This window comes from Amblyomma mixtum, chromosome 7, assembly GCF_055824585.1.
Source record: "Amblyomma mixtum isolate Tamu chromosome 7, ASM5582458v1, whole genome shotgun sequence".
Lineage (NCBI taxonomy): Eukaryota > Metazoa > Arthropoda > Arachnida > Ixodida > Ixodidae > Amblyomma > Amblyomma mixtum.
The window spans coordinates 29,772,070-29,787,289 of NC_143018.1; the positions used below are offsets into that span (position 1 = coordinate 29,772,070).

Consider the following 15,220-nt stretch of genomic DNA (forward strand, 5'->3'; position numbering starts at 1 on the left):
GTCCTGTTGGGCGCGAAGTTCTTCAGGAGGACGTTACTGTGAAAGACGAAGGACGACAGTTGGCGCTTGAACCCTCGGGGAGGCGATATGGTCTTCGCTTTCAGATAATCAACTATGCTTTGCAACTCAGGATCTTTTTTTTTTTATTCGTGAAGTCTGCCTTGAGGCATAAGTTGAGAAAATGGGGAGTGGAATGTAGGTTACAGAAAGTTAAAAGAAGGAGTGTAGACCAGTTTCGGCGAGGTACTCGCATAGGCTGCTGGTGAAGTGATTGTCCATAGTCCACTTCACATAGTCCCCGTCGCGGTTCCACCACAGGCCGACCTCCCTGAGGAGCCGTTTTCTAATAGGGGCCGTCGCTGGGCAAGTCCACAACCGGTGCCGCACATCACAAATGTCCGGTGCAGCGCCGCAGTGAGGGCACCTGTCAGTTGCTGGCAGATATTTGTCACCCCACCGATAACGGACAGACGGGGTCAGGGACGCCCCTGCCCGAATCCGGCGCACTGATACCTCCTCCTGCCGAGTTAGACTACGGGGGAGAGGGTGCGAACACGGAGGAATTAGAGCGCGTGTTCGCTGGCGCAGAGCTTGTGAATCGGAGACATGGGACAGGAACGGATCTGGGGGAAGAGGGGAAGGTGGCGGGTCGTCTGATGTGTCAATGTGAGTCATAGCATCTGTTTGAATGTTATGTGAATCGTGAGCATGACCGCGAATACAGTGTATGCGTACAGGACATGGGTATTTTGCGCAGAGTAGGTGAATTGATTGTGTAATCTGGAATGTGCGTCGAACAGCCTTAAGCTGTTCAAGGGCGGGGAGGGAGTCTGTATAAATATGAACTGCATTGAATGTGGGAACGAGCGGAAGGGAAGCAATGGCATTGTAAATGGCTTGAAGTTCCAATGCCAGGGGGGTACATGTATCTGCGGTGTACGTCGCACGAGAGTTGAGATGCGGATGGGAGGGACTATATACAGCAGTAACTCCCCGCTCTGCAGTATGTGATGCATCGGTGTACAATATGCACCCTTCAGGCAGATGCGCGGCTGATACCGACGGGGAAACAGTGGGGCGATTGTCTGTGAGCTGACAATACGACCACGGAGGGAGCGTCTTTAAACGATGAAGTTGTAGAGACTGTTTGCGAGCTCTGTTTGCCACCCGCTGGTCGATGAGTTCACTGAGAGTATTAATTTGGGCGAACTCCTGAAGCACGGGTATGGGTGTCAAACGAGGCAAAAATGTTATTGCGCGCATAGCCTCACGATTGATAGCTTCAAGGGAGTCCCACTGTCTGCGGGTGAGACGTTGAAATTGTGCCTGATATATTATTCGTGGCTGAAGGATAGAGCGCACAAGCTGGCGGGCCGTATGAGCAGGTGCGCCACCAGATCGCATAGGCATGCGACGAATCAGACCTATAGTGGCGTGAGCTGATTTACGTGTGGCTGTCAGCCAAGGGGTGCCAGTCCCAGAGGTATGAAGGAGGAGGCCAAGAATACGAACAGGAATCGGAGAACTATATACTGTAAAGTTTAAAGGGACTGCTTTCCGTAAGCCGGCTTTGTTTCCAATGCGAATGAAACATGACTTAGTAGGCGAGAGGGTTAGACCCAGAGGTGGGAGGCGAGATGTCAAGACATCTAGCGCATGTTTGAGGGCCGACTGGTGGATAGACGCATCTGGGTGACAGCACCACAAGGTTATGTCATCGGCATACGCAAGCACACGGATAGAAGGGATGGTTTCTAGGGCTCTAACAAGAGGAATAAAAGCCACATTGAATAATGTGGGGGCGAGAACGGAGCCCTGGGGCACTCCTCTATTGGAAGTGAAGTTACCAAAGGGCTTTCCATGGACTCGTACACTGAAGGTTCGATTTGTTAAAAAGGCGTGAATGGATAGGAGAAACCGGTGAGGGAGACCAAGAGTTTGAAGGGAGGCAAGAATGGCAGAGTGAAGGATGTTATCATATGCCTTTGTTATGCCTGTCGCGATCACCGCTCGAACGAGGTGACTCTGCGGAGAATGGTGAAGCACGTCAGTAGCCAAAGTAGCAAGACCATCCTCCGTTCCAATTTGGGGACGGAAACCTATTTGGGAATCTGGGTAACAATCGTGTGATTCTAGCCACCACGACAAGCGTGCGGCGAGAATGCTTTCGTAAAGCTTGCAGATGGTAGGCGTGAGAGAAATTAGACGAAGGGCCGAAAGAGATACTGGAGGCTGACCTGACTTGGGTATTGGGACCACAATAGAATGCTTCCACTCTCCAGGGATGACACCAGAACGCCACACTTGGTTGAAAGTATCCAGTAGGGTTTGAAAAGCAGACCCATCCAAGTTACGGAATAAAGAGTTTGGTATGCCGTCGTGCCCGGGAGAAGTGGTAGTCTTGAGGCGTTCAATGGAGGCTAGCAATTCTGCCATAGTTAGATCAGAAGTAACCTCATCGGAAGGCTCTGTAACCGATAAGACTGGAGGAGATGTAGGGGTGCAGTCATGGTGTGGAAAAAACTGACGGGCCGCTTGTTGTGCAAATGAATCTTCGTCCACATTCAGCGCGAGGCGAATGCTTTCAGTGTAATCTGCAACCTGAGAAGGGCGCTCCATGGCGTGAAACACTCTCCAAAGATGTCGATTGCCCTGCGTAGAGGACAGGCGGGCACACCATGCAGCCCAGCGTTTCCTGCCTAGTTGCTTTGCATAACGCCGCGCTCGGGCGGTAGCGCGGTGAAGAGAGGGAAGAGCGAAGGGGTCTTCAGGGTTGCGAGAAGCATAATGATCGGCCTGGCGACGAAGAGCCCACAGATTCAGGAGGTGTATGTCCGGGTTTGGGTCGCCTTCATTTACAGTACTGGTAATAGTATGAGTTGCAAGAACATCAGAGAGGGTAGACACTGCTGAAGACGGGTTGAATGTTGATAAACGATTGTCAGCGCGTACAGAGTCCCATGATGTTATGCGTACGCTGCGGCGTACTTTCCGTAGACGCGAAGGAGTGAGGGAGATAAAAATAGGGCAGTGATCACTACCCCAAGAATCTGATTCAACATCCCAACGAGGGTTACCGGGCCCTAACCACCAAGTCAAGTCAGGTGAATACGGGCCACCTCTTGGGCGGGTAGAAGTATTCGGGTGGTTTAAAAGTTGAAAGGAATTATCTGAAAAGCTGCCTTGGATGTGCGCACCCCTTGAGGAATCTGCTGGGTAACCCCACGAAGTGTGTGCGCAGTTGAAGTCTCCACCAACTAGAATAGGGATACCCGGGTTGGTACAACGAAGGAAACGTACCCATCCAAGACTGGGAGATGCGGAGCTAGGACGGCCATAAAAAGAAACTAGAATAAGAGGGGTGGGTGAGACGAAGACGAAGATCTGGTGGGTGCATACGTGTCCGATTCTAGCTCTTTGTTTTCGAGTTGTTTTGCCTGCTTTCTCGAGTCTTGCGTGGGTGGGACAGTGCCCTCCGTGAGAACGAATGCTGAAGACGCCCCTGCGGAGAGATTCCCGGCCAGGTGGGCAGACTCTCAAGTGAAAAAACTCAGCCGGAACCAAAAGGCGCAAGCTATGCTTAGCTCGGCGCTGCCGAGCGAGGCCGCGCTACGCGCCTGCATGAATTCTGCGTTGTCGACGACAGCTACGCGGGCGCCCGCTGTGTTACCACCTGACGCGGCCTCCACGTCTACGCTACCTTCAGCGCCTACGGGTCTCCAACCTGCTCAGTCTCCCGATGCCACGACACTGGTCAGTGTCATGGACTGCTCCACCGCCTCCGTGCCTGTGGCACTCCCTCAAGAAACAGTGCCCGTCACACCTGTTCAGCACTCCCATCAAGGGTCGACACCAGCGTCTGAGCCCCTGCAGCCTCCACTGATGCCTCCCGTGAGTCAAGCCTCGCTTCCACCTGCTGCTCACTCTTTCCGCGTCACCATCAAGCCCACACTGCGCTTTGATATAACTGCAATTCCTGCCCGGTATGTTCAAGCCACAATTGACCACGCTCTTGGCTCTTCGAACTACTGCGGATTCGTCGTTCATCGCCAATCTAACACCATCACGGTAAACTTGCCATCCTTGGTGGACGCCCAGAAAATGTGCGCAGTTACTCAGATCCCCCTGGACAATAGCAAGCATGTCCCGGTGCAAATATATTTTGCATCTAGTCCTGACACCCAGGCAGCACAACAACATTGGCCGAAGGTCGGTCAACTGTTGGCAAAAATTGGCACGAACATCGGTCCTACACTGGCATTTGGGCCGAGCGCTACCACTTCACACATTAGACCTACTTTCATGCCAGTTTTGGGCCAATGTTCGGACGATCAAGCGGCCAACGCAGTACCAATGTTCGTTCTGCAGCATGGGCCAGCAAGGGTCTCATACTGGTATCCAACTTTCAAACATTGGTAGCCAGCTTTCAAACATTGGTAGCCAACTTTCAAACATTGGTAGCCAGCTTTCGAATAATGGTTTCCAGCTTTCGAATAATGGCATCCAGCTTTCGAATAATGGTTTCCAGCTTTCGAATAATGGCATCCAGCTTTCGAACGCTGGCACATGCAATTAACCCACTAGCCAATGACCGGCACTGTGGATGGATGTACATACCATTCTACCTAGCAAATATTCATAATAGAGGGTGCGAAAGAATGCCAGAAAAAAGACCCGTTTATTGCTTTGAGTTACAAGAATCACGCTTTTAGCCCGCACAGGATGGTTTGCGCTACCACCAGCCACCCTGGGGAGCAAAGAAAGGGGGTGCAAGAGCATGGTGGTAGAGGCTGTGGGAAAACAATTTATTTTCAAGTTTGGTGCGTGCCGATCAGGTTGGGCAAAGCATCTGGGCAAGCTGCTGCAGCACGGCTAAGGCATCCATAAAATGCTCAATGGAGCTGTCCTCCAGTGAACTGATCAGTCATATCCGAAGTAATCGTTGCACTCCACTTGCAAGAGGGCTGCTGGACTGCATTCAAACAAATTCCTCGTCCAGCTCTTGCACGATGGCCTCACGATGCGCCAAGCCTGCAACGATCGAGATGCATGATGTCATGGTAAGCTGAATTATGACCATCACAGAAAAAAAACAAAAATGATTAAATAACACCGAATTTTGTGAAACACAGTCATCGTGAAGACACTAGCAACATATTTTACAGGATAATTTTAAATTTATTCTTAAGAACCAGCACCACATTAGTTGCACAAAGTGGAATTTAATTTACTAAACTTCCGTTACACCAAATGGTTTAATTTAGTCCAATGCGTCGTGTCGCACTCCCAGTAAATATATTCAATGCGAGATAAGCAAATTAATGTGATATTGAAAACAGATTAATGTATTATTTTGTTTTAATATCATAACTCGTATCTCTAAATTGCGAGCTAATTTTGTATTCAAGTAAATATGCACAGGTTGTAGCGTCTCTTCCACATGGACGTGAAAACAACATTTTTGATTAGTTTTTTTTAATAGGGTTAAAAATACGGCTTGCGATTTTTTGCGAAATACGCTGAACGCAAGGAACTCAGGGCACCTTTGTTTTACCTTAGTCGCTTCGCATGCATGCTATAATTGGATTCGAAACTGCGACTTGCAAACCACACAAAAATACTAGTCTGATAGTCCAGAGTAACGCCCTTTTTCATTGCGAGAGAACTTGGGCAAAAGCTTTAACCAGAAATTGCGGATTTTCTATTGAGTCTGCAAGTGTAGAAGGCAAAAAGAAACAGTACGGAAGTATTCCACATATTCTTACCAACTGGTCTGCAGTGAAAAATTAATTAAACGGTTCTGATTTCCGTCGTGCATAAGCGGTAAAGGACATATTCCTGAATGCATCCCGCTGTTAGCCAAAGTAGTGAATCTTTAGTGAGTTCATCGCACCAAAGACGAAAAATTAAATTCTCACCATTCGGCCACAATTCCACTGCGCACAACGTCAAGCAAGCCATTTCGCAATGAGAGTGGGTACACAGAAGTCGTCCTCGTGCTTATTGGCTCGCTCTCTTTTCCTGCCGAAAAAATAAAGGCGCATGTAGTCAAAGCAACGTTTACAACAAAAACCACTTTAACTTCCAGACGTATATCAAGATAAAAGAGTTTTAGTACTTACAAATAAGATCTTGCAGGCGGTACGAACAGCGTCGGAGCTCTCCTAATAGATGAGCGTGGCTTTTCGCGTGCACAGACTATGAACGGTGCTAGCTCGAGTGTGCATGCATTTTCGTCGTGTTGGTTGTGCACGTGGTTGGGCTCCGCCGTGGAGTCAAGAATGTTTTGTGATGCGTCGCGCGGTTCCAAGACGAGCAGTGGAGACGATGGTGGGGGGAGGGGGGGGGGGGGGTTGGCTGGAGGGGAGAGAGTCGTTTTCCTTTACACAGGTTTTGTGGTTCCAAGAAAAGTTCTCGAGCTGAAAGGTGGAGACAGGGAGTTCGTGGAAGGGTGCACGAACAGCGAAGCGCGTAGCTGCGCGCGAGGGAAAATAGCTTTGAGGAAGTGACAATCAAAAAGAAAAAAAAGCGCTTCGCGGGGTGGGGGTGGGGGGGTGGGGGGGGGGGGGGGGGGGGTTAGCCCGCTACCTAAAAAAAGGGCGCGGCCGGGAGAACAGGTAGGGAGATATGGGAAGACTTGAAAGAGAGAGGGAAAGGGGCCAAAACACGTGAAAAGGGTTTGGAATTTTTGGAGAATGAGTCACATGGCCACAGGCAGTACGGAAAGCAATACCTACAAGGAACAAGTGGATGGGAAACACGGAAGCGTCAAAGTATTGCTACAAAGCTGCAGCAAAAGCCCGAAAATTTTGAAGTGAAAAACTTGGAGCTTCAAGATGAATTTCGCCAAAACGAGTTCAGACACTCGCGTATTTTGTGGGGCCGTATGATGTGGCTTCTGTTAGTTCAAGATAGCTTAAAATGTTACCACATAATAACAAAAATATAAAGCAAAAAAAATATCCAAGCAGAATGCGTGCTCTTTCATAGTTTCATGTACCGTACATACGCCAAACAAGCTAGGTTAACATGCGTCTAACGCCAGTTGTCAGTCCATTTATTCAGTGGTCGTCGAGGAATCCTCAAATTGTTTGTTGGTGTGGAAGTTTCGCGCAAAAAAAGCAAAAACAAACAAAGGCATGTTGAATTGTGGTTCGCAACTACTTTCGATGGTTTTCATCAATAAAGGTCATGTTCGAAAGAAAAAAAAAACTTGCGAGTAAATATGCAAGGACGTGAGCAAGAGCTATATTGCCCCCAATGCAAATTACGCAACAGAAGAATAAAATGGTCAAAAACAACAATTTCCAACACTACGATTTGCAGAAAAGGAAGGAAATAGCAAATCAGAAAACACGGGAAAGGCGCGATCACAGGGCACTAGGTAGGGAAGCGTAGGAATCGCTTAGCACGTGTCCGCGTGCGTTTATGAAGCACCCGCCTAATATTTCACGAGCGCAACGCATAATTCGAAATTACGAGGCGACAGCTTCGTTTCTGGACGTTGCCAAAACTGAGCACAATTTCGGTTTAGCGAATGCACTTGCGCTAATCTATTACGTTTGTATCGCGATCTCCATGAAGCAGACACCAGCTGCGCACTGCGGCAGTGAATTCCTAGAGCGAATAAAAAAAAGTGTTTTTTTTTTATTCCAAAAATTTAATCAAATCAAACTTATTTGATTTTTGTTGAAGGCGCCTGTTGACAATTTTTGTTGAAGGCGTCTCGGGTGTAATCAGAACGTTAATTCTGATCAACAGGACTTCGATCGCAATTCTCCTAAACGTATTATTGCTGCTCACTGCGCAACCAGAGTGCAGCTCTTCCAACGGAATCATGGGTAGCTTTGCTCACAAACTGCAGAAGTGTTCGGTTAAAATATATTAATAAATAAAACCAAATCTTTGAACTCGCATGTTTTAGCGCGTTCGAAAATTATGAACTGCCGATCTGTTACTCGACAATAAAAATAATTTTGAACCCATTTTAATGGATGACACAATGTTTACCAACGTTTGCCAGTATACTTTGAACACTGGATAAGCGGTGGCAATCCTAGGCCAATATAGCCAGCTCCCGGAAATGGCATAGCCAATTCTGGCAAAGAGTGGAACAACACTGGCTAACATGGCCCATGATAGCCAGGATTCGATGATGGCACAGCCAGCAATGGCAAACAGTGGGGCAATCCTGGCTAACCTGGCCCATGATAGCCAGGATCTAATTACGGCTCAGCCAATACTGGTAAAGCGACGGACAACCAGGGCCATTGTTGGATGTGCTAAGGAGGGGCACAACCAATATCGGATGCTCACTGGCAACTCTGGGCCTAGTTAGGGCCACGCTTTGCCAGTGGATTTCCAATATTGGCCCGCTGCCGTGTGCTACCTGGGCACCCTCCGCTGCATGGTTTATCATGTTGACAGCACAAGTCCTCCGGAGGAGGTGCGGGCTAACATACGCTGCAAGTCTCACGTAGTACTGCAAGCACGGCCTATGGGACGCCGGGGCTCATACCTGCTCGTTCTGCAAGGCCCTTTGACTCTGCCGGAGTACCTTACTTACTACGGTGCGATTATCAAACCGCAGCCCTTCCGACCACGTCGTATTTTTTGCTATCATTGCCACAAAGAAGGCCATATGCAAACCACCTGCCCTAATCCTGCTGCTGTGGTCGACATGAATGAACCATCAGTTCTTTGCGCCTTATGCAAATCGCCGGACCACGATATACGCTCTCCCGCTTGTCCAAAGAAGAAGCGAGCGAAGAAGCTGCACAAGCCATCTGTTAAACAGGATATTCCTACAAGTAATCGTTTTGCTGCCCTCGCATGTGATGACGACGACTTCCCTGAGCTTCCTTCAACTGACCCCGCTGCGCAGCACCCGTCTTCTCGGCAGCGTTCATACGCACAAGCGGCTCGCCTTCGTGGATCAAATGATACACCAACACGACCAGTGCATCCCTCACAAGTGGATTCCACAGATGAAGACGCAGCTTTAGAAAATGCTATTGTGGAGGCTCGCCGTCGACTAGACGAACTCACCCAGCGCCGGGAACAGCGTCGTTCTCACTCCTCTAGAAGAACATTAATCACTCGGGAGCAATCTTCACAGGAATCACCCCCAATAACCACTGGACCACAATCATGTGCCGACCACCCGTTAACCGTGACTACCCCGACGGTGGATAAAATATTGGCGCTCATGAAGCAGTTGACCTCCCTCATCATAGAAGCTCTTCGGCCTCGCCATGGATAGTGCATCATCTATGGTGGTGCAGTGGAACTGTCGAGGCTTTGCTAATAAGGCCACTGAGGTGAATATCCGCCTTCGTGACGGAAAGTTGAAGGCATGGGCGTTCCTGTTGCAAGAGCATAATTCACTACCACGCCTTTCGGGATTCTGCGCATACAATTCACCCTCGATCCCTGATCGCCGTTGCATCGCCTCCTCCCTCACCCCAGGTAAATCTGCAATTTATATTCACAGCTCCATTCTCCATACTCCGCTAGACCTTTCACTGTGGTGCAACACGCGTCAAGAGGTCGTCGCCCTTCTTGTTAAACCAGCAACTCAGGATCCGAGCGGTGCTGCTGCGCGAAACCGCTGGCGTTTACCGGTGATGATGATGATGTCCTAAGAAACGTCGTCGTCTTCCTCTTCCGGTGGGTACACCCTTTCCCTGGACTTGTGCACGGTTTACACCGGGTGAAATTCTTGGGAAATGGCCGTTTGACGCTACCTTGAGCAAACGATATTATCTTGTGCCATGGGGAGAAAAAATTCACTAAAAAGCCTTAAAGCTTCACTATCGCTACCATCATCATCATCATAGATAAGGGTACTCCTCGTGAAGGACGCCTTCGATGCTTGCATAACGCTGAGCATTGTCGAACTTAAACCGCCTGAAGCGTCTCGGGCAATGATGAAGAAAAGAACGGAACCTATCCTAAAGGAAATACACTTACATGATTGATTGCGAAGCATCGCGGAGGTCGAGGTGATGGCCTTGCGGAAAAAGATAACTGTTTCTACGACTTCGTGGGAGCTTGCCCAGCCACTTTATGGAACTAAGCTATCAAACGCTAAAGAGATACTTTGCACGTTTTTTTGTGATTATACTTAAAAGAAGCACGTTCACCCTTACACGATCAATACTCAAGCTCTAATACCTTCTTCTTTGCACTCTGTTTCAGGAAAACGAATGCCCATATTAACGGAAAAGAAGCATGAAAGGTTTAGAAACATGAACCTTTGTTTCTTAACGAGGTTTCTGTGTCGTTATGGACTGGGTCTGGCGCGATCAGTGCTCAACTGGACAAGTTACCACGCTAGTAACCACGGGCTAGTTACCATGGTACGCAACTGAGCACCACTGATCAGAGCTGTGTTTGTCCCTTTCCTTGTGTTATTTTCGACACTTATATAAAAAAAACGCCTCCCTGCTCTTAGCTGTAAAACGGTCGCGTGCTTCCACTCCACCTTTCAATGGATTGTTACTTCCGTCTATTGATCCAAGAACCACTTTTGTACCGGTGAAAGATTTCAATAAGAAGATACATGCGAGCAATCGGAGGATTGGGTTGGAAAAGAAATTGCAGCCAGCTGCTTATTTGCTTTGGAAAAGGCTAGAGAAAAAGGGCTCTAACTTCTTCAATGAAATGTAATTTCGGCACGGGCTTCATATCCGCCACACTAAAAGGGATTTGAGAAAAGCCGTTGCTATGTTTCGCAGTTGGCGTGCATAAGAAGCCACTAGTGCAATCGATCTGAGGACAAAAAAAAAAAAAACAATGCGTGCTGGGAAGAATGTGAGTCGCCGGGCAGACGAGTCTTATGGCTCTTGGAAAAGCGTTATTAAAGTCAATATCAAAGCAAACTCGGTGTCCTTCGGTGCTTTGCCGGTCACCAAACATCTTCGGAACCGTAAGAGGAAGAGATAAGTATTGCTCTAGGCTGCCGACCTTCGATGAATCCCTGAGGAAGATAGCACCTGGGCGTCATTCGAAGATCTGAAGGGCGTCAGTACGGAAAAATGAGAGATCACTGCTGCGACCCGCACTGAGAGAATGTAAAGGAATTCACGCCTCCTCGGCATTCGCCGCCTCTATTCGTCTCTATTTATAATTTTCTTTTTTTAGTTATTTAATTTAACTCTGAATTAGCGTAATTATGTTACGCTTTAATTAAAGATCGATTGATTTACTCCGATTATACCCTCTTTTATCTCGATCAAGCATCCTGGTTTTTCAAATTTGGCGCCGTGGTTGCTTTCCCGTCCATTTTCTATATCCCCGTCCAGCCTATTCAAGCGTCCAATGGTTTTTGCTGATAATTAACTACTCAATGTATGTGAGCGAAACTTTCTGTTCGATTAATTATCTCTCATCGAATACGTCTCATTTCATTTAAAAAAAATTTTTACTGTTTTGCCGTTTATGGCTCTTTCGCGTTTAGTCACTTTCGACGTTTTGTTCGAAATTTTTGCTCTAATTTATTAACTAATCGTCCTATCGACATAATTTTTTTGCGCAACATCTTTGCATCATCCTCTTTCGAATACAGTCATTCGTTTGCGCAATCCATTTGGAGAACGTCACAACTGCTGCGGACACGTTTTTATTTACACGAGCCCACCGACATAGTCTAGAAATGCTTCCGCATTAAAATGAGTGAACGCCGCACTGTGCTGTTTGCGCAGTGCATATTGTTGATGAGCAGGTGCTATGGGCACTTTTAAGTGAGCACTGAGCTCTGTCATTGTGCTAGTTGCACTTTGCTATGGGCACATTGGAGATCACAATGAGGTTTGTGCATGTTTCCAGTATACATTGTACACATCCTTCGATGACGCTGGATGGACCTGTCCCCGGAAATGTGAATAGGCTCGTCTAGGTTTCTGCGACTGCTCCCTCATGCATGACGCTGAGCATTAAATACTAACATGTGAATTTTAAACGTGCCGCAAACCTAAATATTCCTGTAGCGGCCGAACCTTTTCGGTGCGTGGGCAGAATGTAATTTTTCAGTCAGATTTCAACCTCTTAGGGAGAGTAAGCTATGAGTATTAATATATTTGCGCACCATTTCACGACAAGTTTTTGTTTTCACTCAGAAAGAATTGAAAATACTTCGACTAATTTGTGAACTGTATGCTAATGCCAGCTTGTACTCAGGCCGTACTAGACTTGTTCCACTGGCCATCTGGAGATTCCTTCCTTCTACCGTTAGGGCTGCTATAAACGCTAGGAAACGCTAGACTTGCTCTTTCGCTGATAACATTTCTCGTCTTGTTTCTCTCGATGAGGTCCGGTTAGGGGACGCAAGCCACGTATGGCTTATGCGTATAAATGCCTGTAAAGCGAATGCTTATGTCCCTAACAGGTGGCAGGTGGCGTTGGAAAGCACAACGAGTGCGCCTATATCATATTCCTCCTATCAATAGGCTATGTATTACTGTGTTCTTATCGACACGCAAAGCTCCACAACAGGCTGCCTTTTAAAAACCGCCGCTGCGGTTGCTGATGTGCACGAGACGTTTCGAGTCAGCGGACAGCTAAGAGACGGTGCTGTTATAATCCTGACACACATATTTGACTAATTCCTACCGAAGAAACTATTTAGGTAACCAAACACATCGGGAAATGCTGGATGATCTACACGACTTATCTTTATCTAGTGCGAAATAGTGCACAGAAACTAAGTGGTGTTCGAATTTCGCTGGAGGCGAAATTCTAGAACCCCGTGTGCTGTGCGATGTCAGTGCACGTTAAAGAACCCCGGGTGGTCGATGTTTCCGGAGCCCTTCACAACGGCGTCTCTTATAGTCTGAGTCGGTTTGGGACGTTAAACTCATATAAAAACTAAGTGATGAGCAGGAAGTGTGCGAAAGGGGCGCGGTATTCTTTCGTTTCAGCACTTGTTCATCGCTTGATAGGTATACTTATTCAACAGGAAATTTTTGCTGCACTGCTGCCTCTAGTTAGCTGGCACTGAAAGATAGCGCCCGTGTGGTCGTCACCTCGTGTGCTGCTCGACGTGCGATGAAACGAGCAGTGCCTACTTCTTAGGCAACAGATGTTTCTCAATATGGTCAAGTACATTTCTCACGTCCCTGGTGAAAACTCAGTTTAGATCTTTGACTCTTATATCCATGTTCATTAATCACTGGCATGTTGGTTACCGGTACATCGATGACACTGGCTGAAGAACGACCCAGTTCTTAGCTCGAAGCTGGACAGTCCAAGTACACGCTCCCATTTTCTGTTGCGTGTTCAGTAAGGCACAGGAAACCGGCCATACCCATCATGATGCTGGAACTAGAGCGGCCTCATCCCGAAGAGGGCTTATTCCAGCGCTCTAGTGGCTCATCTCACACTATTATATTGAAATGAATATTTTCCTGGTCCAACTGCGGTGAATCTCAGCGAGCGCCCCTGATCTTGTAACTGCTAGTATTAAAACATATCTGTTTCTAACTTTCAGAGACTTCATCTCCTTGCCAGTTCTTCTCTGCGCTTGGCTTGCCTTTCCATTTGTCTAATTTTTGGCCGAACCCCGACGGCGCCGTGATCTGGACAGTTCGGGCACAAACAGTTGTCACCTTGAAACGAGCGTGACTGAGGGTCTGCTTAGCCGGAACAAACATTAAATACCTGATCTAGGAGCGAGGCATCATCACTGCATTTGTGCAAGTTCATGATCTATTAGGTGACTGAACACTGTGAAATAAAAAAGGAGAAAAACTGAAGGAGAGAGTGAATAGTTACGCGAAATAAAAGGCAGGGCCAGAAGAGAAATCGTTACATACCCAAGGAAAAAAAAACTGCCGGCAATTACGTTATTTGCTAATGCAAAATTTGAGCGCAGCACATCAGCTGTTTCAGCTTTTTGATAGATCGAGGGAAATAATGCAAGCCAGACATATATGTACAATAACAGACAGCTTTTCATTTTTCAGACATATTCCTTCTTTAAGAAACACTCCACTAACAATAAAGTTACACTTGAGAGAGATTACAATACAAAGAATTATTGCACTTAAAGTGCTCTACTTTAAGAGGGAGAGGCAAACAAACAAAACAGAATTGGTTCACTGAAGATTAAACAGCCGCTCTGGCGGTCAACGGTCTTCTTATATAGGCTCGCTCCACGTCTGTCTGTTCTTCGTTTCAAGGCAGGCGTGCACATACACACAGTGCCGGCTATGCTGTAAACGTGTCCTGCTCGCGCTGTACGTGCGTCCTCATTTGTCAAAGGCCGGGAGTGGCTTCGAGGAGCATCTGGAATTTTCTGTCGTGGCGCCGCCACCATTGCGCGAGTGGAGAGGTGGAGGGAAACTCTTGGCGCACGCAAGGCTACGCCCTCTCCGGCAACGTCACGTAGAAATGACTCGGACAATATAGAACAATCGACGGCAATCCTCCGGCGCGCCGAGTCCGCGAGCGGTGGGAGAGGTGGCAGCCACACACAGAAGGCTTGTCGCTCTCCAGGGGTTCCTTCTCCCCCGTTTTTTCACGCGCGCCGGCGAGAGCCGTCCGAGCGGCGCTGTTTTTTTGTTTTAAGTGCTAAGGAGGGGAGGAGGTTCCGCTTTTGCCCTCTCCAGGTTACAACGGACAACGGTGACGGCGATGCCGCGAAACGTAGAAACGGGCGCCTGAGAGCTGCGCTCAAAAAAAAGGCAACAAACCTGTTCAATCAAGAACTAAAATAGGCCATTTCGTATGTGGGCTGAGGAGCAAACGTTTTACTTACACATGATGTCCAAATGCTGTGGCACCGTCTAAGATGCTTTGTTGCAAACAGTTGCAACGTCAGCCCGAGGCCAACCAGTGGTGTGACCTGTGGTGTTCACGCCACAGAGGCATCTATGAGTCCAACAAGGCACAGCGTCTATAATTTGGGTGCAAAGTCTAGAACGTGCACATCCGCCAACTCCTCGGAGGCAAGGCAAGCTGGCGATCTCCTGGAGGGAACTTACAAACTCGAATATGTTGCGAAGAATGGGCACGAAACAGGAATGCCCTTTAGAGTTGTCAGGTCGAGTTGTCTGTGTCCAGGTAAAACACACAGTTGTTGTAGGGCGTGCTGCCTCAAACGTAAATCCGGTTACCAATGGCACGGGCCGAGTCTAAATGCTGGAATATTGGAGCATTTCCAGGGTTTTGAACTCGATACCACTCGTAGGTATGCAGGTCAACGAGGTAGATATGCTGC

The 15,220-nt window shown here is 47.9% G+C and overlaps 1 long non-coding RNA gene across 1 annotated transcript; it reads right to left on the reverse strand.

The window, feature by feature from the left end:
• Positions 1 to 4,784: 4,784 nt before the first annotated feature.
• LOC149335507 (uncharacterized) lies at positions 4,785 to 6,153 on the reverse strand. Its single transcript, XR_016284486.1, has 3 exons — positions 6,123 to 6,153; positions 5,919 to 6,021; positions 4,785 to 5,031 (listed from the first exon to the last, which is right to left on the reverse strand). It is a non-coding gene; the product is annotated as an uncharacterized LOC149335507 (long non-coding RNA).
• Positions 6,154 to 15,220: the final 9,067 nt, after the last annotated feature.